Raw genomic sequence first — 26,777 nt, forward strand, 5'->3', positions numbered from 1 at the left:
AGAGTATAAAATTATGAGATGTCGGGAATGAATGAACAGAAGGACAATTTCCCTTCAGAGAGAAGTGAAAAACAAGAGGACGCGAGTTGAAAGCAGCTTAAAGAAAGGGTAGACCGTCAGTAGGAAAGATTCTCTTTTTCCTGAGGGGTTGTTAGAATTTGATACACACTGCCTGAAAGAATGATGTCTTCACCAAACTTAATGCTATGGTACGACCGGCAGGATGACAAACAAGGCAAGCTTAAGCTGTGTAGATCTTTCCAGCCAGTGAGAATGCAATAGCCTCCTTCCATCTTCATCTTCTTCTTGAGCCCATCACCCCTCCTGGGGCATAGGACACCAACAGCAGCTCATGAGAATCCTCTCTCCTGGGCCAAAGTTTGATTGCACTTGTGGCTTCCACTGTCACCACACGAGTTCATATGCCTTCAAGGCAAAGACCCTTCTTCTGCCAGGGATGAGGTCTGTTGCTGTTTTTGTAGTCCTTGGATTTTATGAGATGGGAACTCTAGACCCCTACCCAACCATCCACACTTCACAGGCAGACATGAGGCTGTCCTTGGCAGATTTATGACCTCCTTCTTTGTCGTAAATACTCTGTGTTTCTTTGATTCTGATCCATCAATGTGGATGACTCTTAACTGATTGGCTGCCTACCAGACAACTATGTTAAAGGACAGGGTGCCAGTACTGCCAGCAACATCCACCACACCTCCTGAATAAAAGTTTCTCGAGTCATACAACATGGAAACAGGCCTGTTGATTCACTCAGCCTTGGTACCGCCCAGCGAGCTTGTCCCATCTGCCCATGCTTCACTTATCGTTCTATAGCTCTGCAAACCGCTCCTCATTCATATGCTAATTTAATAAAAATAATGAATTTTGCTGTGACCTAAACCAGCACCCATTTTGATAAATCAACAGATTAAAAAGCTCTGCTGAGGAGTTTAGCTGATCATGTAACACTGAGAAACCCTGAGGTACTGTGTTGCCAAATCAAAATATTTTAATTATCTTTTAATAATCTCTCAAGGGCGTACACATGGAATCCATTATTTAGAATGTTAATATTCTGTCAAGCTCACTAAGTAATACATTGTAGCACAATACATATAGGGAGGGTTTGAACTAACATACAATGGGTCTGTAACAAGAGGAAACTGATTTGGAAAATCCTGATATTTTATAATTCTCTCTCAAACTATTATCGTGCTTCCAGTAGCTGCATTCCAATCACTTGGACTATTGTGTTCAGTTCTGGTTGCCTCATAATAAGAAGGATGTGGAAGCTTTAGAGAGGCTGCAGAGGAGATTTACCAGGATAAGCTGAGCAAGCTAGGGCTTTCCCCTTTGGAGGAAAGCAGGATGAGATGTGAGTTAAAAACGCAAACAACAGGAATTCGTCAGGACTAACTGAAGGAAGAGTGAGTAAGAGATCTCGAAGGGTCTCGGCCTGAAATGTCGACTGTACCTCTTCCTAGAGATGCTGCCTGGCCTGCTGCGTTCACCAGCAACTTCGATGTGTGTTGCTTGAGATGTGAGTTAATACAGGTTTATAAGATGATAAGGGACATTGATTGAGTGCACGGTCAGTGCCCTTTTCCCAAGGCTGAAATGGCGAATTTGAGAGGGCAGAATTTTCAAGTGATCAGAGGAAAATATAGGGGGCTTTCAGAAGTAGTTTTTTTTACACAGGGAGTGGTTGTTGCATCGAACAGCCTGCCAGCAGTGGTGGTGGAGGCAGATACATTAGAAATTTCTAAGAGACTCTTAGATAGGCATATGGATGATCGAAAAATAGAGGGCTATGTGGGAGAGAAGGGTTAGATGGATCTTAGAGTAGGTTAAAATGTGGGCCAAAGGTCCTATGCTGGGCTGTTTTGTTCTATGCTTGTAACCAGAGAATCAAGATTTATAGCAGTACTTTGGCATTGTGGTTAAGTTACTGGATCAGCACCCAGAATTCTGAGCCACTGCGTTTCAAATCTATCAAGACAGCTGGTGGAATTAAATTCGAGTTGTTCAGTAAACCTTGAACCTGGAGCAAAACTATTCCTGGTAATAGTAACTATTGATTTGTCATTTAAAAAAACTATCAGGTTCATAGGGGAGAAAATCTGTCATCCTTACTCACTCTGGCTTACCTACGAGTCCAGTCCCACAAAGGTAGTTAATTCTCAACTCAGGAACAATTGTGGATATACACGATGCTAGTGACATCCATGCCCCATGAACTGATTCTCCTCTAAACATTACAGTTGAATTTATTTCCATCTTCCTTTTATGTTATCACACTCCAGTCAATGGACAATGAGTCGTGATTGGGAATGCACATGGGTTAAGTCTCTGAGTATACAGTGCGTACACTGATGCGAAATAAATGATTGGAGACGATGAACTAAATCGTCAAATCTACCTGCCGACATCCAAAAATATTTGAAATGCATTTCCTTGTCCATGTCTCTCAGTGGCCGGACAAGCACGGAAAATTCACCCTCCTTCAGTTTCAGTCGCCATTGTTTGAAGTTTGAGTTTCTTCATGTTGAGTTTCAATACGAAGAAACTCAACACAGTGGCATAGAAACCCCACCGCCAGCTAGCATTTTAGTGGTGAATTGCAGAGCGACGCACCAACGCACAAGTATAAATGTTTACAACGGTGTAGCCCACTTGCATAGGCTACGGCGTAAACTAGCACACACAAGTATAAATCAGCCTTAAGGGTGGCACAATAGCCTAGTGGTCACAAGATTAGGGGTGACACCATAGTGAGTGGTCACCGTAGCATAGTAGTCATCGTAGCCCAGTGGTTACAAGGTCAGGGTGACATCATCACTTTAAGGCACTACCTGTAAGGAGTTTATACATTCTCCCCGTGACTGTGTGGGATTTTTCCAGGAGGTCTAGTTTCCTCCCACATTTCAAAGCTATACGGTGAGGGTTGGTAAGTTTTGGGCAAGCTGCTTTGGCACCGGAAGGTAGCAACATGCAGGCTGTCACTGGCACAACCTTTGCGTATTTGATTTGATGCAAAATGGTGCATTTCATTGTATGGTTCAATGTGCCTTTGACAAATTAAGCTAACTTTTATTTCTGCATAATCACTGCCCAAGAGCACTGTGGAAGTATCTTCATGAGGACCTCAGCTCTTCAAGACAATGGCTCACCCTAGCTTTTCAAGAAAGCTGGATTACCTTTTAGTAAAAATGATCATGCTCCATCACAATTTCAACATAGTCTTTTGAATGTATGTTGTTTCAGGCTTCCAACACAAGGTCTCTTTCTGTGTCTTTTATAAATTGGCTATTGTCCATTAGTTTCATCAACATGACAAATTTCTCTTAGTGAAGATATTAATAACCAGGCGGGGTGAAATTAATATGCCCTAAGTGGTGAGTCCTTTGCTTGCATATTCAGAAACAGTTTTACTTCTATCTTTGATATCTCTTTTTTCCCTTTTCAGGGTGTGGGAGTTTCTTTTGAAGACCCTGACCTGGAGTTACACTGACTTCGGTTTTTTGCAGGAATGGGACACATTCTCAGGCCCTCAAGGCCAACTGCTTTTGATATTCCAAGAACACAGCCTGGAAGACAAGCGTGTCTTCAGGGTTCCAGATTTTCGTGGCTCTGGGGACATGGTGATTCTAAGCCAGTGCCCCGATTGAAGCATCACGGGAGAACACGGAACATCGGGAGCAGCAGGTTAGTTGCTGGGTGTTGTGTGTCCAGAGAGCTGTGTCTTTTAGGTGCCAACTCTTTGGGCACAAAGCTCGAAAAAGGCAATGCAACAGACTTTTAACGTCATAAATCAGCGAGTTGTTTGTTATGTCTTCCCTGTCACTGTGAAATGGGGACACCTCTTTTTCCCTTAGGGAGAGAGAGAGAGAGAGAGAGAGAGAGAGAGAGAGAGAGAGAGAGAGCCTGTGGTATGTCAAATTACCGACTAAACGAGTAGTCTTTGGGGTACTGCAAGTCTGTATCTTTATTGATGCTTTGCTGCACACTTGAGTGCTCAGTGGGGGGCGCTGATGCTTTTTTGCTGGTGGGTGAGGGGGGATTGTTGCTTTGCGCGTGGGAGGGGGAGCTGGGGGGGCTCTGGGGTTCTAGCGTTTAACTGTCATTCATTCTTTGGGGCACTCCTCTGTTTTCATGGATGTTTACAAAGAAAACATGTTTGAGGATGTGACTAAACACATTGATGAAGGAAGAGCAGTAGATGTAGTGTATACGGATTTCAGTAAGGCATTTGACAAGGTACCCCATGCAAGGCTTATTGAGAAAGTAAGGAGGCATGGGATCCAAGGGGACTTTGCTTTGTGGATCCAGGACTGGCTTGCCCACAGAAGGCAAAGAGTGGTTGTAAATGGGTTACATTCTGCATGGAGGCTGGTGACCAGTGGTGTGCCTCAGGGATCTGTTCTAGGAACCCCTACTCTTTGTGATTTTTGTAAATGACCTGGATGAGGAAGGGGAGGGATGGGTTAGTAAATTTGCTGATGACATAAAGGTTTGGGGGTGTTGTGGATAGTGTGGAAGGCTGTCAGAGTTTACAATGGGACATTGATAGGATGCAAAACTGGGCTGAGAAGTGGCAGATGGAGTTCAACCCAGAAAAGTGTGAGGTGGTTCATCTTGGTAGGTCAAATATGATGGCAGAATATAGCGTTAATGACAAGACTCTTGGCAGTGTGGAGGATCAGAGGGATCTTGGGGTCCGAGTCCACAGGACACTCAAAGCTGCTACGCAGGTTGACTCTGTGGTTAAGAAGGCATACGGTGTATTGGCCTTCATCAAGGGCCATTAAGAGCCGAGAGGTAATGTTGCAGCTATATAGGACCCTGGTCAGATCCCACTTGGAGTACTGTGCTCAATTCTGGTCACCTCACTACAGGAAACCATAGAAAGGGTACAGAGGAGATTTACAAGGATGTTGCCTGGAATGGGGAGCATGCCTTATGAGAAAAGGTTGAGAGAACTTGGCCTTTTCTCCTTGGGGTGACGGAGGATGAGAGGTGACCGGATAGAGGTGTACAAGATAATGAGAGGCATTGATCGTGTGGATAGTCAGAGGCTTCTTCCCAGGGCTGAAATGGCTAGCACGAGAGGGCATATTTTTATGGTACTTGGAAGTAGGTACAGAGGAGATGTCAGGGGTAAATTTTTTTACGCAGAGAGTGGTGAGTGCATGGAATGGGCTGCCGGCGGTGGTGGTGAAGGAGGAAATGATAGGGTCTTTTTAGAGACTTCTGGATAGGTACATGGAGCTTAGAAAAATAGAGGGCTATGGGTAAAGCCTAGGTAGTTCTAAGGTAGGAACAAGTTCATCACAGCTTTGTGGGCCAAAGAGCCTGTATTGTGCTGTAGGTTTTCTATGTTTCTATGTACAAAGAATTTCAGGATGTATATTGTATACATTTCTGACATTAAATGTACCGATTGAAACCTATTGAAACCAATGAATATACACCTGATAACTACTTTATTAAGTTCTCCTTTGTATTTTTATAGTCTTCTGCTGCTGTAGACCATTCATTTCAAGGTTTGACATGTTGTGCATTCAGAGATGTTCTTCTGCACACCATTGTTTTAATGTGTGGTCATTTCAGGGTCCTGCTGCCTCTTTGTCAGCTTGAAGCTGTCAGTCTGGCCATTCTCCTCTGACACCTCCCATGAACAAGGTGCATTAGCCCACAGAACTGCAGCTCACTGGATTTTTTTTGCACCATTCTCTGTAAATTCTAGATACCGTTGTGTGTGAAAATCCCAGGAGATCAGCAGTTTCTGAGATACACAAACTACCCCGTCTGGCATCAACAATCGTTCCACAGTCAAGGTCACTTAGATCACTTTTCTTCCTCTGATGTTTGGTCTGAACAACAAATGAGTGTCTTGACCATGTCTGCATGCTTTTATGCATTGAGTTGCTGCATCATGATTGGCTGATTAGACATTTACAGTAATGAGCAGGATTACAGGTGTACCTAATAAAGTGGCCACTGAGTGCAGGATGAAAGCAAACGATAAACAAGGGAAAATCTGCAGATGCTGGAAATCCCAGCAACACACACAAAATGCTGGAGGAACTCAGCAGGCCAGGCAGCATCTATGGAAAAGAGTACAAGGATTTTACCCTGAAATGTCGACTGTGCTCTTTTCCATAGATGCTGCCTGCCCTGCTGAGTTCCTCCAGCATTTTGTGTTGGTTGAAAGCAAATGATAGAAAGATTTGGCCGGGGGGGGAGGTGCATATTACCTGTGAGATGCTGGAGGCAAAGATTTTTGTCACATTTGAGGAGTATTAAATTAAATCTGTTACCTGCAGGCTTACAAACCAACAACTGTGTTGGCTCGTGGCCAAGTGGTTAAGGCGTTCGTCTAGTTATTTGAAGGTTGCTAGTTCAAGCCCTGGCTGAGGCAGCGTATTGTGTCCTTGAGCAAGGCACTTAACCACACATTGCTCTGCAACAACACCGGTGCCAAGCTGTATGGGTCCTAATGCCCTTCCCTTGAACAACATCAGTGGCGTGGAGATGGGAGACTTGCAGCATGGGCAACTGCTGGTCTTCCATAAAACCTTGCCCAGGCCTGGAAACCATCCAAGGCACAAATCCATGGTCTCATGAGACTAACGGATGCCTATAAAAGAAACCAACAAATCAGATGGGAGGAGTTAGAGGACACTCCATCGGCTGACTATGGGCCAAATTTCTTCCTTTTGCTCAGGATAAATATTTGACTTAATATCATATTATGGGCTTTGGTAAACATCAATGATGGTTAACGAAGAAAATAATTTTCAAATAAGACACAGCATCATTGAGTACTGAATCCATCTCATTTCACTAAAGAGAGCACAGCTAGTGACTGGTTACATATTTGTTCAGTTAAAAATGTTATCATTTTTTTTCTTCATTTGCATTGCTAATTAATAGGGCCCTTGTGCACCAAGAGGAGGTTTGAAGATCAATTGGGATTAGTGCACAACATATTCATTCTCATTAACAAAGTGACAGATCAGATGGAATTCCTTCTTCCAGACTTAATTAAGTATTCTAAAATTGCCTGACTCCATTTGCAATCAGCATGTTTGCAGGCTAATTATCCTTATAAATAATCTGCTTTTGTTTCAAAGGCTCTGGGCTCTACATTTCTGATGAGTAATTCATGAGGGGGTGTTGGGAGATGAGTCACCTGGTTTGTATTGCCTCCCTCTATACTGCCAGCACTTGGTCTCATCGACTGGTGTTCAAGATGCTGGAGTACTTTTTAATAACTTGCAGGTAGTGTTTGCAATCAACTGTTCCCAAGCAATTTCAAGTTTCCTGTTTTTTTTCTATTTTTGCCAGAGTATTTCTAGTTTCCTTTACTGGTCAGGTCCATTTTTAAATGTCATTTTATTTAGAGATAAAGTAACAGACCCTTGCAGCCAATGAGCCTGTGTTGCATAATTACTCCCATGTGATCAATTAATCTACTAACCCACACATCTTCAGAACATAGGAAGAAACTGGAGCACCTGGAGGAAACCCACACGGTCACTGGGAGAATTGACAAACTCCTTACAGACAGTGGTGGGAATTGAACCCATGTCACTGGCCGTGTAATAGTGTCACACTAACTACTACACCACTCTGAGCAAGAAAATGAGTCTGAAGTTTGCAGGACAAGACAGGATGAGAAGCTAACTGAGCCTCTCCTATCACTACTGTGTTCCCTTTAGGAAAGGAATCTGAATAGGTGCATCCAGCTAATTATTGCACACTGCCAGCTCCCAAGGTCATTAGCAGTTAATTGTAATTGCTTGTAAATTTCTAGCCCTTGGCTTTGGGATGAATCTGTGTTGGAGAGAGCAAGAAAAAAGGCAGCAGCAAGCTGTGCATCATATCTGTCTTCACCATCCCTTCTCCATCTTCAGTTAAGTGTTGAAATAGGACAGGTAGACACATATCCCATAACATTGTTGGTTATAAATACTAGTTTATCACAACCAGTAAAAAACGTAGACTATCACAGCATAGTACAGGCCCTTCGGCCCACAATGTTGTGCTGACCTTTTAACCTACTCTAAAATCAATCAATCCTTTCCCTCCTACATGGCCCTGCATTTTTCTATCATCCATGTGCCTATCGAAGAGTTTCTTAAATGCCCCTAACGTATCTGCCTCTACCACCAGGCACCACCTTCTGCGTAAAACCTTATGTCTTACAACCTCCTCATAATTTTTCCAATCACCTTAAAAATATGCCGCTGAGTATGAACCATTTCCACCCCAGGAAAAGGCTTTTGGCTGTCTCTGTTTTGGCCAATCCATGCCTCTGATTATCTTCTACACTTCTATCAAGTCACCTCGCATCCTCCTTCTCTCCAAAGAGAAAAGCCCCAGCGCGCTCAATCCATCTTCGTGGGACTTCTCTGTAATCCAGGTAAATCTCCTCTTCACTCTCTCTAAACCTTCCACATCCATTTTGCATGCATTGTGGATATTGGAAGGCGTTAGATCAACCCAGATTTCAACCTGCCCAATCAGGTCCACCTCTGCATGCAGAATCTTTTCTTTATTTTGAGATGCAGTGGAGAACAGGCCCTTCCAGTCCAACTATCAACCATCTATTTAACACGAGCCTAATGTTGTGGCCTTCACTGAATTGTGGCTGAAGGATGGTTGTAGTTGGGAGCTGAATGTCCAAAGTTATACATTGTATCAGAGGGATAGGAAGGTAGGTAGAGGGGGTGGTATGGCTTAACTGGTAAAGAATGGCATCAAATTAGTGGAAAGATGTGACATAGGATCAGAAGATGTCGAATCCTTGTGGGTTGAGCTAAGAAACTGCAAGGGTAAAAGGACCCTGATGGCAGTTATATACAGGGCTCCCATCAGTAGCTGGGAGGGAGACCACACATTACAATGTTATGAAAGTCATGGGAGATTTTAACATGCAGGTTGTTTGGGAAAATCAGGTTGGAAATTAATCTCAGGACAGTGAGTTTGTTGAATACCTATGAGATAGCTTTTTAAAGCAGTTTGTCATTAAGCCTACTAGGGGATCAGCTATACTGGATTTGGTGTTATGTAATGAACTGGAGGTGATTAGGGAGCTTAAGGTAAAAGAACCCTTAGGAACTAGTGATCACAATATGATAATTGAGTTCAACTTGAAATTTGATAGGGAGAAAGTAAAGTCTGAAGTAGCAGTATTTCAGTGGAGTAAGGGACATTACAGTGGTATGAGAGAGGAGTTGACCAAGGTAAATTGGAAGCAGCTGCTGGCAGGGACGTCAGCAGAGCAGCAATGGTATGCATTTCTGGAGAAAATGAGGAAGGTGCAGGACATGTGGGAGAGGTGCTCAAAAAGCTGAAAGACCTAAAGGTAGATAGGTCACCGAGACCAGATGAACTGCACCCTAGGGTTCTGAAACAGATAACGTTAGAGACTGTGGTAGCATTAGAAATGATCTTTCAAAAATCTTTGGATCCTGTCATGGTGCCTGAGGACTGGAAAATTGAAGATGTCACTTCATTTTTTAAGAAAGGAGGAAGGCAGCAAAAAGGAAATTATAGACCAGTTAGCCTGACTTCAGTGGTTGGGAAGATGTTGGAATCAATTGTTAAGGACGAGGTGATGGAGTACTTGATGACACAGGACAAGATAGGACAAAATCAGCACGGTTTCCTTCAGGGAAAGTCCTGCCTGACGAACCTGGTGGAATTCTTTGAGGAGATTACAAGTCGGATAGATGAAGGGGATGCAGTGAATGTTGTATATTTATACTTTCAGAAGGCCCCCTAGGTCTGAGTCAACATAGTAGTAGTAGTTCAGAAGGCCTTTGATAAGGTGCCACACATGAGGCTGCTTATCAAGTTAAGAGCCCATGGTATTTCAGTACAGTTACTAACATGGTTAGAGCATTGGCTGATTGGAAGAAGGGAGTGAGTGGGAATAAAAGGATCCTTGTCTGGTTGGCTGCCAATGACTGGCGGTTTTCCGCAGGGGTCGGTGTTGTGACCACTTCTTTTTATGCTGTATATAAATGATTTAGATGATGGAATAGATGGCTTTGTTGCCAAGTTTACAGATGATACGAAGATTGGTGGAGGGGCAGGTAGTGTTGACGAAACAGGTTTGGATGCAGAAAGACTTAGACAATTAGGAGAATGGGCAAGAAAGTGGCAAATGAAATACAATATTGGAAAATGTGTGGTCGCGCACTTTGGTAGTGGTAATAAATGTGCAGACTATTTTCTAAATGTGGAGAAAATCCAAAAATCTGAGATGCAAAGGGACTTGGGAGTCCTTGTGCAGAACACCCGAAATGTTAACTTGCAGGATGAGTCAGTTGTGAAGAAGACAAATGCAATGTTAGCATTCATTTCAAGAGGTCTAGAATACAAGAGCAGGGTTGTGATGCTGAGGCTTTATAAGGCACTGGTGAGGCCTCATCTTCAGTATTGTGAACAGTTTTGGGCTCCTCATTTTAGGAAAGATGTGCTGGCATTGCAGAGGGTCCAGAGGAGGTTCACAAGGAAGATTCCAAGAATGAAAGGGTTATCATATTAGGAAAGTTTGATGGCTCTGGGTCTGTACTCGCTTGAATTTAGAAGGATGAAGGGGGATCTCACTGAAGCCTTTCGAATGTTGAAAGGATTTAACAGAGTAGATGTGGAAAGGATGTTTCCCATGGTGGGAGATTAGGTTATTAGATTAGTTTAGATTATCTGGACACGCAGTCCTCTTTTATTGTCAGTTAGTAATGCACGCATTAAGAAATGATACAATGTTCCTCCAGAATGATATCACAGAAACACAAAACAAACCATACTAAAAACTCTGACAAAAACCACATAATTATAACATATAGTTACAACAGTGCAAAACAATACTATACTGTAATTTGATGAAGAACAGACCATAGGCACGATTAAAAAAAAGTCTCAAAGTCTCTTGAAAGTCCCATCATCTCACGCAGATGGAGAAGGAAGAAAAACTCTCCCTGCCATGAGCTTCCAGCAGGGCAAACTTGCCGATGCAGCACCCTGGAAGCACCTGACCACAGCTGACTCTTGAGTCCGTCCAAAAACTTCGAGCCTCCAACCAGCCCTCTGACACCGAGCACTGAGCACCATCTCTGCCGAGCGCTTCGACCCCAGCCCCGGCAACAGGCAATAGGCAAAGCCGAGGATTTGGGGCCTTCCCTCCAGAGATTCTCGATCACACAGTAGCAGCAGCAGCGAAGTGGGCATTTCAGAAGTTTCTCCAGATGTTCCTCCGTGCTTCTCACGTCTGTCTCCATCAAATTAGGATTGTGCACGGCCCCTATTTAAGAAATACGATATCAAAGCGGAGCGTCCGCACGCGCTGCATCGCACCGCCATCTTCTCCTCCCCTCCTAGGACAGGAGGGCACAGCCTCAGGATAGAGGGGTGTCCATTCAAAACAGAGATGCGGAGAAATTTCTTTAGCCAGAGGGTGGGGAATTTGTGGAATTTGTTGCCACATGCAGCTGCGGTGCCAGGTTGTTGGGTGTATTTAAGGCAGAGACTGAAAGGTTCTTGAGTGGACATGACATCAAAGGTTACAGGTGAAGGCCAGGAACTGGGGTTGAGGAAGAGAAAAAAAGGATCAGCCATGATTGAATGGTGGAGCAGACTCGATGGGCAAAATGGCCTAATCCTGCTCCTATGTCTTATGGTCTAATCACAGGACAGTGGGAGAGAACTGGAGCGCCTAGAAGAAAGCCACACATTAATGAGGAGAATGTACAAATTCCTGACAGAGGACACCAGAATTGAACTCTGAACTCCGATGCTCCCAGTTTTAATAGCTTCACGCTAACTGATCCATTACTCTGACGCCACAATGTCCCTTTAACAAGAAAAGTAGCAAACAGTCTGATATGCTCCTAGTTTTCATATGGCTGCTCTTCAATGGTCGATGTTGGCAACTTTGTTATCCAATTTACACAGTGTAATCTCCTCCAGTCAAATCAATATTAGTGCCAAATAATGAATGCCAATCAATCCAGTTTCTTGTCATTTATTTTCAATCACTAATTTGGGTTTGGGCCTCAATGACCCAAAAACTAATAGACTCTGAACTGAGTAGCTCAGTAAACCTTTCCAAAGAGCAGTCAAGAATGAAACGTGGCGATGGGTTCAGCAACATATTTGGACCAAGCCATGTTAGGATCCCTGATTTCTTATTTCTGAAGGACTTTGATACCTTAAATGACTCTGATGTATCTGCCTTTACCAGCACCCCTGGCAGTGCGTTCATTCTTTTCTGGACAAGAGGGTGAATAAAGCAGACCGCTGCTCTATTGCCAGATGCCAGCAATGGCCTCCAGTACTTGCCTCCAATCACTGTAAAATTATGCCATCTCATATTAGCCATGTCCACCCTGGGAAGAAGATGCTGACTACCCACTCTGTCTATTCCTATTATCATCTTGTACACCTCTTTCAAGTCACCTCTCATCCTCCTTCGCTCCAAAGAGAAAAGCCCCAGCTCACTAAAACTTTCCTCACAAGACATGTTTTGTAATCCAGACAGCATCATGATAAACCTCCTCTGCAACCCCTCTAAAACTTCCACATCCTATTTAACAGAGGCAGAGTACAAAGTGAATTTATATTCAAAATATGTATACCATAGACAACCCTGAGATTCATCTTCTGATCAGCTGCCGCAAAGCAAAAAGCAAAGTACAGTTTGTAGAATTCACAGCTGCAGGGTCAGTTCAGCGCTGACGCGAGTGATGTCCGTCCCAGAGCCCCGTGACTGTGGGGGTCAGTTCAGCCCTGACGCGAGTGAGGCCTGTCTAGGAGCCCAATGACTGCAGGGCAACAACCAGTCCCAAACTTGGCGGCGTGGGCCCAAAATTCCTGTACCACCCGCACAATGATAGCTGTGTGAAGAGGGGATGATGAGTCAAACACAGGCAGATGAGATGGGCTAGGTGGAAGAGTTTGGCTGCTACAGAGAAGTGAGCTGAACTCCAGCTTGTCATCTGCTCTGGACCTCAACACCTTAATCTTTCTAATCTGCCTCAGCATTTAAATTGGCAAAACACCGGTTCATTTTCATTCTCAGGCCCCAACAGCAAAGCCTGCCTCGGCTATTCCTAAGTATCTAGTTCACCGAATTCTGCACAAAACATCAAAAACTGCAGGCTAGTGATCATAGTCCCAAGAAAGTACATTTAGTAGAATATTTAGTAGTTTTGTGAGCTGCCCGCAAAACACCTCCATGTGTTACAGTGCAGCTTGGATTGGCGTCCCGTATATAGTGGCATGTTCACCAATATCAGGTCACTGCCCGACAACAAAAGCCAGCAGCAGCTCAGTACAGAAATAAAGAGCTTTGACCAGCAGCCATTCGATGCTTGGGATTGATTAGCAACAGCATACTAAAGGAAGGCAGAGGCAAGCACAGCGGCCATCATCTGAGTGGACAGAGTCAGGGAGGCGATCTTGAGGCTTTCGCTCTTCAGTCAGAGAAAGCAAAGGAAAGAAAAGATCAACTTTTTCCATTCTCTTCTTTATGTCCGTTCAGCTAGGACAGTAGGGACGACAGGCAGGATAGTGCTCCTCCGGCGGGATGTGGGAAGGTGGCCTCACAAACCAGTCTAAAGAGTTGGAGCTGGAACTGGATGAATTTCAGATCATTGAGGAGGCTAAAGGGGTGATAGGTAGGACATACAGGGAGGTAGTTACACCCAAGGTGCAGGACACAGGAAACTGGGTGACAGTCAGGAAGGGGAAAGGGGTTAAGGAGCCAGTGCAGAGTACCCCTGTGACCATCCCCCCTCAACAACGGGTATATCACTTTGGATACAGTCGGGGCAGGGTGGGGGGAGGAGGTGACCTAACAGAATAAAGCCACAGCTGTCTGGCACTGAATCTGCCTCAGCAACTCAGAGGGGAAGTGGGGAGAAGAGGCACGTTGCTGTATTAGGGAGTTTACTAGTTAGGGATGTGGACAGGAGGTTCTGTGGGCGACAACGAGATTCCTGGATGGTATGTTGCCTCCTGGGTGCCAGGGTCCGGGATATCTCTGATCGACTCCCCAGCATTCTTAAGTGGGAGGGTGAACAGCCAGAAGTCACGGTCTCTGTAGATACCAAGGACATGGGTAGGATGAGTAACGAGCTTCTGCATAGGGAGTTCAGGGAGTTAGGTGCTAAGTTAAAAGGCAGGACCTCCAGGGTTGTGAACTCAGGATTGCTACACGTGCCATGTGCTAGTGCAGCCAAAAATAGGAAGATTATCCAATTGAATACTTGGCTAAGGAGTTGGTGTAGGAGGAAGGGCATACGATTTTTGGAACATTGGGCTCTCTTCCAGGGAAGGTGAAACCTGTACAGAAGGGACGGTTTGCACCTGATCTGGAGGGGGATCTAATATTCCAGCGGGAAGGTTTGTTAATGCTGAACTGAGGGGTTTAAGCAAGAATTGTAGGGGGGTGGGAACCAGAATGCCAGAGCAGATAGAGGAGAGGTTGTGGAGGCAGATGTTGGTAAGACCTCAGACCAAGTCCGGAATCAAGAGGTTGAGCATGGTGTGACTAGTGTCCTGAGCTGTGTACATTTCAAGAAGTATCGCAGGAAATGGGAATAATAGTGCTGAAGATGAGGGAGCTGGTTTACAAATAGAGGCAATGTGTAATGAGGCTGTTGTTAGGGCAAAATTGCAGTCAACAGGATGAGTTGCAATGTAAAAGGCAGACAAAATTGAAAAGGGTGAATACAGAACTGAAGGTGTTATATTTGAATGCACACTATATGAAATAAGGTTGATGAACTTGCAGCACAGTTACAGATTGGCAGGTATGATGTTGTAGGGATCACGGAATCATGGCTGAAAGATGATTACAGCAGGGAGCTTAATGTCCAAGGATACACATTGTATTGAAAGGACGGGCAGGAAGGCAGAAGGGGACAGCATTGCTCGGTTCATAAAAATCAAATCAGTAGAAAGAGGTGACATAGGGTGGGAAGGTGTTGAATCATTTTGGGTAGAGCTAAGTAACTGCAAGGGTAAAAAGACTCTGATGGGAGTTGTATGTAGATCCCCAAACAGTAGTAAGAATGTTGCCTACGAATAACAATGGGAGATAGAAAATGCATACCAAAAGGGCAATGTTACAATAGGTTGGTGCTGGATTCCAGGAGGAGGAGTCTCCAGAATGGTTATGAGATGGTTTTTTAGAGCAGCTCATGGTTGAGCCCACTGAGGGATCAGCTATTCTGGTCTGGGTGTTGTGCAATGAACCGGAATTGATTAGAGAGCCTAAGGTAAAAGAACCCTAAGGGACAAGTGATCAAAATATGATTGAATTCACCCTGAAATTTGAGAAGAAGAAGCTAAAGTCAGATGTATCAGTATTACAGTGAAGCAAAGGGAATTACAGAACATGAGAGAGGAGTTGGCCAGAATAGATTGGTAAAGAACACTGGCAGGGATGACAGCAGAGCAACAATGGCTGGAATTTCTGGAAACAATTGGGAAGGTACAGGATACATACACCCCAAAGAGGAAGAAGTATTCTAAAGGCAAGATGACACAACAGTGGCTGGCAAGAAAAGTCAAAGCCGACATAAACTCCAAAGCAAGGACATATAATAGAGCAAAAATTAGTGGAAAGTGAGAGGATTGGGAAACTTTTAAACACCAACAGAAGGCAACTGAGAAATTCATTAAGAAGCTAAAGATGGGATACAAAAATAAGCTAGCCAATAATATTACAGAGGATACCAGAAGTTTCTTCAGATAGATAAAGTGGAAAAATAGATATCGGGCCATTGAAAAATGATGCCAGAGAAGTCGCAATGAGGGACAAGGAAATGGTGGATGACACGAACAGTACGATGGAAGTTCCAGGCATCACGGTCATGAAGTGTGTGAAGTTACTATAACTAGAAGGAAGGCTCTTGGGAAACTGAATGGTCTGGACCAGATAGTGTACACCCCAGAGTCCTCAAAGAGTGGCTGAAGAGATCATGGAGGCATTAGTAATGATATTTTAAGAATCACTAGATTCTGGAATAGTTCTAGAAGACTGGAAAATTGCAAATATCACTCTACTCTTCAGGAAGGGATTGAGGTAGCAGAAAGGATACTGACCTCAGTGGTTGGGAAGATGTTGGAGTCGATTCTTAAGGATGAGGTCTCAGGGTCATTGGAGGCACATAATAAAATAGGCCTTAGTTAGCATGGTTTCTTCAAGGGAAAATCTTGCCTAATAAATCTGTTGGAATTCTTTCAATAAATAACAAGCAGGATAGACAAAGGACAATTGGTAGATGTTGTGTATTTGGTTTTTCAGGCCTTTGACAAGGTGCCACACATGAGGCAGCTTAACAAACTATGAGCCCATGGTATTACAGGAAAGACTCTAGCTTGGATAAAGCAAGGGATGATTGGCAGGAAGCAAAGAGTAGAAATAAAGAAAGCCTTTTCTGGCTGGCTGCTGGTGACTAATGGTGTTCCGCAGAACTATTGGGACAGTGCTGGTGGTGACCGGCGAGTTCTGGGGCGCAGTTCCTAGAGACCCAGCCATGTTCCGAGACCGAGTCATGTTGGAGACAGAGGTGCTGCCAGTAGCCGCCAGCTTCCTCCCTTGTCCCTTCATCGACGGTGAAACTGCAAGCTGGCAGCAACGTTGCAGGTAATTGTTGTCTTCAGTGATATGGTGACCATGAACAGGAGTTGGGACTGATTCTTCTTACATTATATGTCAATGATTTAGATGATGGAATTGATGGCATTGTTGCAAAGGAATATATGGTCAGCACAACATCGAGGGCCGAAGGGCCTGTACTGTGCTGTAGTATTCTAGTGTCTAGTGACCTCATTGAAACCTATCGAATGGTGAAGGACCTTGAAGGAGTGGATCTGGAGAGGATGTTTCCTATGGCGGTAGAGTCTAAGACCAGAGGACACAACCTCTTTTCGAACAGAGATGCGGAATTTCTTTACCCAGAGACAATTCTTTGCCACAGGCGGCTGTGGAGACCAAGTCTGTATGTATATTTAAGGAAGAGGTTCAGATTCTTGATTGGGCAGGGCACGAAGGGATACGGGGAGAAGCCAAGAGATTGGGGCTGAGAGCAAAATTGAATCAGCCATAACGAAATAGTGGCGCAGACTCGATGGGCCAAATGGCCTAATTCTGCTCCTATATTTAATGGTCTTATAAATAGTATTTTTTTATTCAACTATTTAATGTTCTGCATTTAAATTCTCCAGCAGTAATGGTGAGAGTTGAACTTGTTTGTCCTAAACAACATGAAGGGGGTGGTAACATAATGATTGTTACCAGTCTGGACTGACACCAGCCCTGAAGTTGAGCCTTTCGTTTACAGTGGATATGTTCATTTATAATATGCTTTGGCTGCTGTGCCTGATGGCCATTATAATGGCTCGAACATTTCCACGACACGCTGGAAAACAACACGAACGTTCATTTTGTAGTGTGACCCTGAGACCCTTTAGTTTCTACAACTTCCTTTGAGCTAATGTTTATAAAGTGCTTTCCACAGCCTCAGGTCAGTGCCAGTGAAGTACAGTTGACTTGTAATCACAGTTGTAGCACTGAAAAGTAAGAGCAGATCTGTAAATCGTATCCTTTGCAATGGGATCCTTGACTTCCTGAACAACAGACCACAATCAGTAAGGAGAGGCTGGAACTCCTCCGCCATCATTCTACTCAACACAGGTGCCCAGAAAAGATGTGTAGTCATCCTCCTACTGTCGTCCCCATGCACGCAGAACCGTGCAGCCAGACTCTGCTCTAACTCCATCTGCAGGTTTACAGATGATACCACCATGGTGGGGAGTATCTCAAGTCATGAGTCCGGAAACAGGAAGGAGATGGAGAGATTAATGATGTGGTGTCATGACAATAACCTCTCACTCAATGTCAGCATATTAAAGAACTAGTCACGAGTGCAGAGGAGATTTACAAGGATGTTGCCTGGATTGGAGAATGTGCCTTATGAGAATAGGTTGATTGAACTTGGCCTTTTCTCCTTGGAGCGACGGAGGATGAGCGGTGATCTGATAGAGATGTACAAGATGATGAGGGGCATTGATCGTGTGTTTAGCCAGAGGCTTTTTCCCAGGGCTGAAATGGCTAAAATGAGGGGGCCTAGTTTTATTGTGCTTAGAAGTACGTACAGGGGGATGTCAGGGGTAAGTTTTTCACACAGAGAGTGGTGGGTGTGTGGAATGCACTGCTGGCGACAGTAGTGGAGGTGGATACAATCAGATCTTTTAAGAGACTCTTAGATAGGTACATGAAGCTTAGAAAAATAGAGGACTATGCGGTAGGGAAATTCTAGGCAGTTTCTAGAGTAGGTTACATGATCAGCACAACATTGTGGGCAGAAAGGCCTGTAATGTGCTGCAGATTTCTATGTTCTATGAACTGAATAAGTATTTTTTTCAGTCTTCACTGTGGAAGACACTAGCAATATGTCAGAAATTCAAGAATCAGGGACATAAATGAGTGTAGTTGCTGTGACAAAGGACAAGGTGCTTGAGAAGCTGAAAGATCTGAATCTGGATAAGTCACCTCAAGCAGTTGAAGTACCCAGAGTTCTGAAAGAGGTGACTGAAGACTGTGAAGGCATTAGCAATGATCTTTCAGGAATCAATAGATTTGGAATAGTTTCAGAGGACTGGAAAATTGCAAAAGTCACTCCACCCTGTAAGAAGGGAGGCAGAAGAAAGGAAATTAAAGGTTTGTTAGCCTGACATCAGTGGTTGGGAAGATGTTGGAGTTGATTGTTAAGGATGTAGTTTTGGGTTACTTGGAGGCACATGATAAAATAGGCTGTTGTCAGCGTGGTTTCCTCAAGGGAAAATTTTGCCTGAAAAAGAATTTTTAAGTGGCAGGATAATTCGTAGTGTGGAGGAGCAGAGGGATCTGGGGGTACATGTCCACAGATCCCTGAAAGTTGCCTCACAGGTGGATAGGGTAGTTAAGAAAGCTTATGGGGTGTTCGCTTTCATAAGTTGAGGGATAGAGTTTAAGAGTTGCAGGGTAATGATGCAGCTCTATAAAACTCTGGTTAGGCCGCACTTGGAGTACTGTGTCCAGTTCTGGTCACCTCACTATAGGAAGGATTGGAAAGGGTACAGAGGAGGTTTACCAGGATGCTGTCTGGTTTAGAGAGTATGCATTATGATCAGAGATTAAGGGAGCTAGGGCCTTACTCTTTGGACAGGAGGAGGATGAGAGGAGACATGATAGAGGTATACAAGATATTAAGAGGAATAGATAGAGTGGACATCCAGTGCCTCTTCCCCAGGGCACCACTGCTCAATACAAGAGGATATAGCTTTAAGGTAAGGGGGGGGAAGTTCAAGGGGAATATTAGAGGAAGGTTTTTTACTCAGAGAGTGGTTGGTGCGTGGAATGCTCTGCCTGAGTCAGTGGTGGAGGCAGATACACTAGTGAAGTTTAAGAGACTGCTAGACAGGTATATGGAGGAATTTAAGGTGGGAGGTTCTATGGGAGGCAGAGTTTAAGGGTCGGCACAACGTTGTGGGCTGAAGGGCCTGTACTGTGCTGTACTATTTTCTATGTTCTATGTTCTAAATCTGTTAGAATTTTTTGAGGAAGGAACAGGCAGAATAGATAAGGAGAGTCAGTGAATATTGCTTACATGGATTTTCAGAAGGCCTTTGACAAGATGTCACACATGAGGCTGCTTAACAAGATAAGAGCCCTTGGTATTACAGGAAAGATAGTAGTATGGATAGAAGATTGACTGACTTGCAAGAGGCAAAGCATGGAAATGAAGAGGACCTTTCTGATTGGTTGCCAGTGACTACTAGTGTTCCACAGGGGTTGGTGTTGGGACCAAATTCTATGCTAATAATTTGAATGACGGAACTAATGGCTTTGTGGCCAAGTATGCGGATGATACAATGATAAATGGAGGGGTAGGGAGTGTTGAAGAAGCAGGGGGTCTGCAGAAAGAATTATACAGATTGAGTGAATGAGCAAAGAAGTGGCAGGTGGAATATAGTGTTGGGAAGTGCATGGTCGTGAACTTTAGTAAAAGAAATAAAGGCATAGTCTATATTTCACATGGGGAAAAAATTCAAAACTCAGAGGTGCAAAGGGACTTGGGAGTCCTTGTGCAGTATCCCTGCAGCTTATCTTCGCAGGTTGAGTTGGTGGTAAGGAAGACAAATGTAATGTTAGCATTCATCTTCAGAGGACTACAATATAAGAGCAAAGATGTAATGCTGACGATTTATAATGCTTTGGTCAGACCACTCTTAGAGCATTGTGAACATTTTTGGGCTCCTTATCGAAGAAAAGATGTGCTGACATTGAAGAAGATCTAGAGGAGGCTGACAAGAATGATTCTGGGAATGAAATAGCTAACATATGAGGAGCGTTTGATGGTTCTAGGCCTATACTCGCTGGAGTTTAGAAGAAGGAGGACAGATCTCATTGACATAATCTGTATGGACGACATGCAAAACCAACACTGTACCTCTGTTCATGACAACAATGAACCAAATTACTAGTTGTAACTAAACCAATTAAAATACATTGGTTTAAATAAATTAGTGTAGCACCAAGATCCCAAAAGCAACAACATCATGATGATCTACGTAAAACAGCACAGCACAGTGCTGGCCCTTCAGCCCAAAATGTCGTGCTGACCTTTTAGTCTACTCTACAATCCATCTAATCCTTCTCTCCCTCACAGAGCTCCATTCTTCTATCATCCATATCCCTATCTAGAAGTCTCTGAAACGTCCCTCATGTATCTGCCTCTACCACCACCCCTGACACACATCTCATGCACCCGCCGCTCTCTGTGTGAAAAACCTATCCCTGACATCCCCAACATGTTTTCCTCCAAACACCTTAAAATTATGTCCCCTTCTATTAGCCATTTCTGTCTGTAGCTTCCCACTATGCCTCTTATCACCTTGTGCATTCCTATCAAGTCACCTCTCATCCTCCTTCACTCCAAAGAGGAAAACCCTATCTCACTCAACCTATTCTCATAAGACATGCTCTCTAATCTGGGCAGCATCCTAGTGAGTCTCCTCTGCGTCCTCTCTAAAGCTTTCACATCTTTCCTACAAGGAGGCACAATTAACCTACCAACTTGAATACCTCAGGATGTAGGAGGAAACCAAAGCGTTTAGCGGAAACACAGCCAGTCACAAGATGAGTGTGCAAACTGCACGTAGACAGCAGCCAAGGCCAAGACCGAACCTGAGTCTCTGATGCTGTGAGACAACAGGCCTACTGGCTGTGCCACTGTAACCTGACTCATTACTTCAAATATCCTTATCTTAGCATATACTCTGATGGTCTCACTAACACCAGGAATACAGTCCGCCTCACAGACCCTGAATTTCATCCACCACAATGTGCAGCGACGGGATATGTGAATGCCAGAAGCATATTACCTTCAAACCATCCTGCATGGGCCACTGAAATCTCCACGAATAACCTATGCCAGGTACCTTGGGGACCAAGGTCTCTGATTCAGTCTCTTCAATAATTTGAGGATTAAAAGGAACAGAATATAGGACACAAGTCAATTTATTTTTCATTTTGGGATTCCAAAGATGCCTTTCAGCTGGGAGACCTGTTCAGGGAACTGAATTTAAAATCCTACTAATCTCAAAGTGCAATTCAAATCTGAATCCCTACTGCTATTTAAAACTCACAGTTTAATCTGTACATTCTCATGCTCTGAACTGAAGCATTGCCCCCTCCAAAGGCCATTGATTTATCATGCCAATGAACAACCTATAAACCAGGTGACCTCCAATTGTTAAAGAAATGACATTGTGAAAGAGTTTCTGATTTGCAGGGATTTCTTTGCTGGTGGCATTGAGAAGCTGCTCTGATGATTATGAGATGTTAATAAGACAGAGCAAACCCACAATGGATTATAACACAAATGAATGTCAATGGGGACAGTTTTCCATGAAGATCCACTGAGATATGCTGGTAGATAAATATATGATGTGTCTTTTCCTGAGGGCAGGCTGTCAATCAGTTTTACAGTCAGTGAGACACAGGATATAGAAAATAGGAGCAACAAGCAAGCAGCTGGAGGAATTTTTCAGAACAGGCAGCAACTGTGGAGGGACAAATCACAAACACAAGAATTTCCCCTAATGCTGCATCCATGGAAATGAACAAACTGACAACATTTTGGGCCAGGATTGGGAAGGAAGGTGGATGATACCAGAATAAAAAGGTTGGCGGAGGGGAAGGAGGATAGCTACGAAATGATAGGTGAAGCCAAGTCGGTGGGAAAAGTAAAGGGCTGGAGAAGAAAGAATCTGATAGGAGAGGAAGGTAAACCAGAGGAGAAAGGGAAGGGGTAGGGGCAACAGGGGGAGGTGAGAGGTAGGTGAGAAGAGGTGAGAGGCCAGAGTGGGGAGTAGAAGAAAGGAGGGGGAGGGAAAGTTTTTTTACCAGAAGGAGAGAGTGATATTCACGCCTTCATGTTGGAGGCTACTCAGACGGAATATAAGGTGTTGCTCCTTCACCCTGAGAGTGGCCTTATCATGGCACAACAGCTGGTGATGATCTGACAAGTTGGAACAGGAATAGGAATCAGAGTTAAAATGTTGAGCTACCAGGAAACTCTGCTTTTCGCAGGAGCGGAGGTGCTCAATGAAGTGGTCCCCCAATCACGATGGGTTTCACAGATGTAGAAGTGGTTGCATACAATATGATACAATAGACAACCCCAGCAGATTCACTGATGAAGTGTTGCCTCACCTGGAAGGACTGTTTTTGGGCCCTGACAGGAGGTGAATGGGCAGGTGTAGCACTTCGGCTGATTGCAGGGATAAGTGCCGGGAGGGAGATTAGTGGGGAAGGATGAATGGACAATGAAATCATGGAGAGTGTGATCCTGCAGAAAACGGAGGGTTGGTGTTAGAATCCTTTTGGAAATGGCAGAAGTTGTAGAGAATGATGTGTTGGATACCGAGGCTAATTTGGTGGTAGATTAGGACAAGGAACTCCATCACTTTTGAGGCAGCAGGAAGATGGGGTGAGCGCGGATGTTCGGGAAATAGAGGAGATGCGGGTGAGGGCAACATCAATGGTAGATGAAGGAAACCCTGTTCTTTGAAGAAGGAGGATATCCTTGATGTCCTGGAAAAGGAAGCCTCATCCTGGGAACAGATGCAGTGGAAACGAAGGAACAGAAATAGGGGAATATCATTCTTTACAGGAGACAGGGTGGGAAAAGATATAGTCAAGATTTGTGGAGGGAAATGGACAGTAGACTCCTGGCTAGAAAAAAATAAAATCTGCAAATCATTGAACGGGAATGAGTCAAGGGCAGTGGAAGCAGACAAAACAAATGTCTTTTTTCTTGGCATCTGGTCAAAGGAATGGAGGCTGCTATTTTGTGAAGCTGTCCTTGCAGCCACCATTTTGTGAACTGTTTAGTGAGTTGGTGCTTGCTCATGGGTGGATCAATCAGAGAAAATGAATGTGGACACAGTGAGTTTTCTGCTGATGGTCTACCAAACCTGAGACTGTTATCAGATAAGATATGTATTTGGTTATGTATGACTAATAGGTTGTAGAAAGAACAGCCTGTGATCTGAAGTAGGCTGAGCCCAGTGATTGGCTAACCTGGAAAGACCAAAGGAAGTTAACAGAGGCACAAGTCTGGAGGTAAGATTCATAAAGTAATACTGCTTTTAGCCTTATGGCTAGATTCAATGAGAAACTGATACAGGCCAGTTGGATGAGCTTGAGTCAACAAAATTGAAGGATAACAGATGGATCAGTTAAAGAAAATGATAAGATTGGAGCATTTTGAGAATTCAGAGAGAGACAACTCTGTGGAGACCAACCATTGCATCGGAAATGTGGAGATTACACTGGGATCAAGAAGAATGCCTAGCCAGCATAGGCTCCTTTCCCTGGGTATTACCTTTTCTATTCTGTGGTTGTTCATAGGTCAGATAAATCTATGGGGTGTGCACACAGGTTGTTCGTTTCATGCACTTGTTAACTGAGCAAATAGAAGTATTTGTCAGTAAATTCAGATTCTCTCTGTGCTTAACTGATCATTATTATTGAGAGCTAATACCTGTAATAAGATGTTTCTGGTTGAGGCTCTTCATGCGAACCGAAAGACAGAAGTGAGATTGCCAGTATAAAGATGAGAGGGGGAGAGCTGGATCACGAGCTGGCAGGTGATGGGTGGATCCAGGTGAGGAGAGGTGAAAGGTAGTGGAGGAGAGGGAAGAGTGGAAATAGAGACAGGGGCTGGCAGGTGATGGGTGATCCAGGTGAGGAGGAGGAGGTTAATTTGACCTTTACTGTTCAGAATCACAATTAAATTTATTATCTTTGCTTTATATGACAAGGTTTATTCTTTTGCAAGAGTGGTACAGTGCAAAGGCATAAAATGACTGTAAATTACAAAATAAATGAATGATGTAGTAAAGAGGAATATTGAGGTAGGATCTTGGGTACATGGACCATTTAGAAATCTAATGACAGAGGGTAAGAGCCTGTTCCAGAATAGTTACATTTGAATCTTCAGACTTCAATGCAATCAGGACAGATCATCCGCTGTGGTACTCTGTTCTCACTTTCTCCCAGAAGACCATCGACATAGTGGCAGAATCAGGCCATTCAGCCCATTGAGTCTGCTCTGCCATTCCATCATGGCTGATTTATTTTCCCTCTCAACCCCATTCTCCTGTCTTCTCTCCATAACTGTTGACACCCTCACTAATGAAGAACCGATCAACTTTGAATATACCCAATTAATTGTCATCGCTCACTGGCTAAAGAAATTCCTCTCATCTCTGTTACAAAGGCACATCCTTCTTACCTGAGGCTGTGCCCTCTGGTCCTACAGCAGGAAACATTCTCTCCACGTCCACTCTGTTTCGGGTCTGTCAATATTTCAAAAGTTGCTGGTGAACACAGCAGGCCAGGCAGCATCTATAGGAAGAGGTACAGTCGATGTTTAGGGCCGAGACCCTTCGTCGACTGCACCTCTTCCTAGAGATGCTGCCTGGCCTGCTGCATTCACCAGCATTTTTTGTGTGTGTGGCTTGAATTTCCAGCATCTGCAGATTTCCTCATGTTTCTGTCAATATTTGACGGGTTTCAATGAGATCCCCTTTATTCAGGCCAAGAGCCATCAAATGCTCCTCATACGTTAACCCTTTCATTCCTAGGATCATTCCCGTGAATGTCCTCTGGACCCTTTCCAATACCAGCCCATCTTTTCTTAGATAAGGGGCTTTCAGGGCTGTACTTCTGGGTTCACACACACCTCGAATTCTGACCATGCACAGGCCTCCACTCATGAGCCCTGCCCGTATCCAGGACTCGTCGCCAGTACGGCCTTCCAATCCATGACTGGTCTCCGACATGGGGATCAGTGGTTTCCGCAGCTCCTGCAACACAGCCTCTGGTTTTTCTGACATTCGACAGCTCCTAACCTCAGGATGTTAGACTGTCCTGCCCACATCCGGTGCCGACCTCAGTCCATCTACACAGGACCCCTCATGGAATCCACCAGCACCGTGCCAGCTGCTGAAGATGACCTGAGCTCTGGTCCTGTGCCAATTCAATGAGGCGCAGGTACTGTGGGCTCATTAAAGTTAACAGGAGAAAATGGTTGCCAGGCAATAATGGAATTTACTCTTTCACCGAGCTGTTTTCTGTTGCCTTTGGGGATGTATGCTCTCACAAGATTTTAAAAAAATGATTTTCAATGTTTTTAGCATTTTTTAATTATTATTAAACAGAGCGAAGTGGTTTAGAATGTGGTCAGTGTCCAACAGTGGAGATGGCCTTAAGGCAGGGGTCATCTGCTGGGTGTACTCTCCAGGTTCCACCCTGGGCTGCACTCAGCTGCCAACATGTTGGATGTCTGGTTGCCTGGGGAAGAGTCAGCCTTGGACTCGGACCGTGGAGGAAACAGCACAGTTGACAAGCGAGCAACGGAGATTTCGAGGCAACAGTCTCATTACTGTTGCAGATGGGAGGAGCATTCATTTCACTGATCTGCCCCAATTACAGGCAGCGGCATTCTTTCTGACTCCGTTGTGGTGAATGAACTGACGAAAGCTCCGCTGTTGCTGGTGAACATACAACAAACACGGCACGGAAACATGCCTTCTGGCCCATGATATCTGTGTCATACATGATACTGAATTAAACTAAACATCACCTGCCTGAGTGGTACATACTCCTCTACATACTGCATAGTCATGTGTCTCTTAAACACTCCCTCATATTTGCCTCCCTCTACCATCCCTGGGAGCACATTCCAGATATCCACCACTCCCTGTCTACAAAACCTGCCCCCACGTATCCCCTTTGAACTTTCACCTCCTCACCGTGCTGGGAGGGTCACCTGACAATTCACAATCTCACAGAGGAACAGGGCATACTAACGTGACCCTCTCACCGGAGCTCGTATGCAAACTTGGCTCGTTACCTAACCCTGCCAAAAACATTGACTGTTCATCTAGGTGTAACCTTCTCACCGAGCTCGTATGCAAACCCGGCTCGTTACCTAACCCTGCCAACAGCCACGTGACTCAGTAGTGAGAAGGTCACCTTCCATACGCAATGCACGTCTAGGGTCGGTGTGATTTGGGTGAACCAGACAGGGAAGTTGGGATGTTCTGATTAAGGAACATTGATTGTAGTGAACTGTGTAAATATTGCCCCATGTAAAGTTAACTCAATAAATCCATAATGGAATAATTATCATTGTAGAAAG

This window comes from Mobula birostris, chromosome 5, assembly GCF_030028105.1.
Source record: "Mobula birostris isolate sMobBir1 chromosome 5, sMobBir1.hap1, whole genome shotgun sequence".
In the NCBI taxonomy this organism is placed as follows: Eukaryota; Metazoa; Chordata; class Chondrichthyes; order Myliobatiformes; family Myliobatidae; genus Mobula; species Mobula birostris.